Source organism: Mesocricetus auratus, unplaced genomic scaffold (genome assembly GCF_017639785.1).
Source record: "Mesocricetus auratus isolate SY011 unplaced genomic scaffold, BCM_Maur_2.0 Super-Scaffold_100038, whole genome shotgun sequence".
In the NCBI taxonomy this organism is placed as follows: domain Eukaryota; kingdom Metazoa; phylum Chordata; class Mammalia; order Rodentia; family Cricetidae; genus Mesocricetus; species Mesocricetus auratus.
In genome coordinates, this window is record NW_024429216.1 from 3,082,207 (window position 1) to 3,085,967 (window position 3,761).

The window sequence follows — 3,761 nt, forward strand, 5'->3', positions numbered from 1 at the left end:
TCTTGTATGAAAACCCTTATGTGGTGGCCACAGCTGGAGCCTGGGTCCTCTGAGCAGAGACTCTGGTATGGGCTTTCACAAGATGGTCTGTGAATTCCTGATAAGGAGACTTGGTGAACACAGTCTCTTTCCAGAGGTCGGGGTTTAGGTAGCTGTAGGTCTTGGAGATGGCATCAAAGGTGGCCTTGGCAAAGTTACCCAGGGTGGCAGTGCAGCCCCTGGCTAACCTGTAGTAGTCATCAATACCGGCCATCATTAGTAGCTTCTTGGGCACAGGAGCAGAGACGATGCCAGCGCCTCTATGGGCAGGGATGAGACGCACCAACACAGAGCCACAGCGGCCCGTCACTTTTTGTTTTGTTTTGTTTTACGAGACATGGTTTCTCTGTATTGTTTTGGAGGCTGTCAGTCCAGCCTGGCCTCGAACTCACAGAGATCCGCCTGCCTCTGCCTCCTGAGTGCTGGGATTAAAGGCGTGCACCACCACCGCCCGGCCCAGCCTGTCACTTTGCATGGGACAGTGTGAGGCTTGCCAATCTTGTTCCCCCAGTAGCCTCTCTGCACAGGGACAACGGAAAGCTTGGCCAAGATGATGGCCCCCGGATGGCTGTGGCTACCTCCTTAGAGCACTTAACACCAAGACCAACATGACCGTTGTAGTCCTCAATAGTGACAAAAGCCTTGAACCTGGTCTGATGGCCAGCCCGAGTCTGCTTCTGTACTGGCATGATTTTTAGAACCTCATCCTTTAGAGATGTGTCCAGAAAAAAGTCAATAATCTCGGATTCCTTAATGGGCTGGGAGAACAGGTAGATCTCCTCCAGGGACTTGATCTTCATGTCCTTAACCAGGCGGCCCAGCTTGGTGACGGGGATCCACTCCTTGTCTCTGCTTTACCTCCACAAGCCCCGAGGCCTTGACCATGACCTCAGCCCCGAGACCTGCTGCTGAAGCCTCCCAGGAAGCCGCACCTCCCGCTGCGTCATCTGCCATTTGGTGTTTTCCCGAAGTAGAAGAAGCTATTTTTTGATTTTCAAGACAGGGTTTCTCTGTGTCTCCCCGACTTTCCTGGAACATGCTCTATAAACCAGGCTGGCCTGAAAGAGATCCACCTGCCTCTGGCTCCCAAGTACTGGGCTTAAAGGAGTGCACCACCACAACCCGGCAACAAAATAATCTTTTTTAAAAAATAAGATGATGCTGGACTTAGTGGTAAATGCTTCTAATCCCAGAACTTGGAAGCAGAGGCAGGAGGATCACTGTGTGTTCAAAACCAGCCTGGTCTACAGAGCGAGTACCAGGACAGCCAAGGCTACATATAGAACCCTGTCTCAAAAATGCAATAAACAAGTAAAAAAAACAAATAAGCAAATGCTTTAAAAAGAAAACAACAGTGGTGGTTTGGATAAGAATGTCCCTCACAGGCTCTAATATTTAAATGCTTGGTCTCCATTTGGTACTACTATTTGAGAAGGTTCAGAAAGCATTGACTTGCTGAAGATGGTGTGTCACTGGGGGCTGTACCACTGTCCTTCCCCGTTCGCTCCTTTGGCTTCCTGTTTGTAATTCAAGATATGAGCTCGCCCATGTTGATGTCCATTGTCAGTGTTACCACCAAAGGCCATGGAATTTCTGTGGTCCATGCTGCCACTTGAATCCCTGTCAATGTCCACGATCCCTTCTGTGTCCAGAATCCATGTTTATGTCCATGATCTGTGTTGTCTAAGTCATTCTATCATGAATAAAAAAATCAGATGTCACCGGGCGTTGGTGGCGCACACCTTTAATCCCAGCACTCGGGAGGCAGAGACAGGCGGATCTCTGTGAGTTCGAGGCCAGCCTGGTCTACAGAGCGAGTGCCAGGACAGCCTCCAAAACTACACAGAGAAACCCTGTCTCGAAAAAACCAAAAAAAAAAAAAATCACATGTCAGATAGTAGGGTGTAATGTGTTGTCTTCCTGCCAGCCGCCTGGGCCCTGTTAGGCTGTCTGAACCCCCAAATAACACACAGGACACCATAATAATTATGAAGCTGTTGGCCATTTGTTATTGTTTCTCCTTGGCTAGCTCTGACTTAATTATTGGCCCATAATTACTAATATATATTTTTATAAGGACTTATCTTTCCGAAAACGCAGACTTGTGTCCCCTCTTTTCAGGAATCACATGGCGACAACCCCACTACATTTCCCAGAATCCCCCTAGACTCCTAGTCCCACCTATCTTGCTTCCCTATTGACCAACAGTGCTTTATTGACATATACATAGTACTTTCCCATCAGTAGGGTTTGAACATGGTAGATCCCAAAAGCCTAGCTGAACCTTCTCTCTCTTTTCCAAGATCCAAAAAGGCCCTTGCATCTCCTAAGCCCCTCCTCCTTTCCTGTGTCCCTTTTTATCCATCTGAATCTGCCAAATAAACTTGATATGCATCAATCTATATGTGTATACTCTAATGTCTTTTCTACCAGAGGCAATTCTCTTTCAACCTCAACTATTAAAGTCCTTATCACCTTATAAGGTTGGAATTAAATTACTTAATTCTTGAGTTGTTAATCTGATTGTGGGCCATAGCCAGTTAATATCTGCTAACAATTTTCAAAAATCACTAAGAATTCATAATTGATCTCTCCTGATTTGTAATTTCTGTAGTTGAATTTTTTTTGTAAACCTAACTTTTATCCCAGATAATTAAAAAGAATCTCCTCTTGATATTTTTTTTCAGGAGTAATCTGTAATTCCCAATGAGGCAAATCTTTTCTTTACCTCTTCAAACATTTTTTCCTAAGGTATCTGTGTCTGAATCAGCCAGTATATTACCTATATAAAGGTAAATTATAGATTGAGGGAACAGTTTCCTAGTTATTCCCAATGGCATTTTTTACAAAATGTTAGCATAAAGTGGGGCTGTTTGACATCCATTGTGAAAGAATTTTCCACTGGTACCTTTAAACAGGCTGGGAATTATATGTAGGCAAATTATGTGAAGGCAAATTTTTCTCTAGCCTGTTGTTGTAAAGACATAGTAAAAAAAAACAGTCTTTTAAGTCAATCACTGTAATAGACTGTCCTTTAGGTAATAGAGAAGACAGGGAAGTTCCAGGCTGTAAAGAGTCTATTGGCTGAACAGCTTATTAACAGCTCTTAGACGTGTTACCATTCTCTATTTTCTGGATTTCTTTTTAATGACAAATATAGGAGAATTCCAAGGACTAGTCGATTCTCCAGTATGTTGAGCATCTGGCTGTTCCTGTACCAGCTTTTCTGATGCCTGCAACTTTTCTGACGTCGAAGGCCGTTGTCCCCGATGCACAGGTTTGTTAGTCTTCTGTTTTAAAGGTGGGCTGTTGGTATCCCTGAAAGGCCACCAGATGTTTGGCCTTGCTGACATGCCACCTGAACGCTGTGCGACTGCGGCGCCTGCACCACAAGCTAGGTCCCAGGTATCAGGAAAAGAGAGACCAGACGTCCAGCTGTTTGTACTAAGAGAATGCATGTGTTGCCTTTATTGTCAGGAGAATGTGTGTGTGTGTGTCTTCATTACAGGTGCTAAGAGGCCTCTCCCTTATAGGAGGGAGGAGCTTTATATACAGGTTTACAGCACAGTGGAAAAACCCCAGGTAGAAGAGAGCGTGTTTTCCTCCTGCTGAATGTTGATGCCAGAGGGTCAAGGCCAGGGCAGTAAGCCAGGACTAGAAAACAGGAAGCACTTGGACTGGAAAACAAGTTGCCTTGTAGGCTGACCAGCAACTCACAGAGA

General features: G+C 45.2%; 1 pseudogene; it reads right to left on the minus strand.

Moving 5' to 3' along the window:
* On the minus strand, window positions 1-993 carry LOC101826682 (annotated as a pseudogene).
* Window positions 994-3,761: the final 2,768 nt, after the last annotated feature.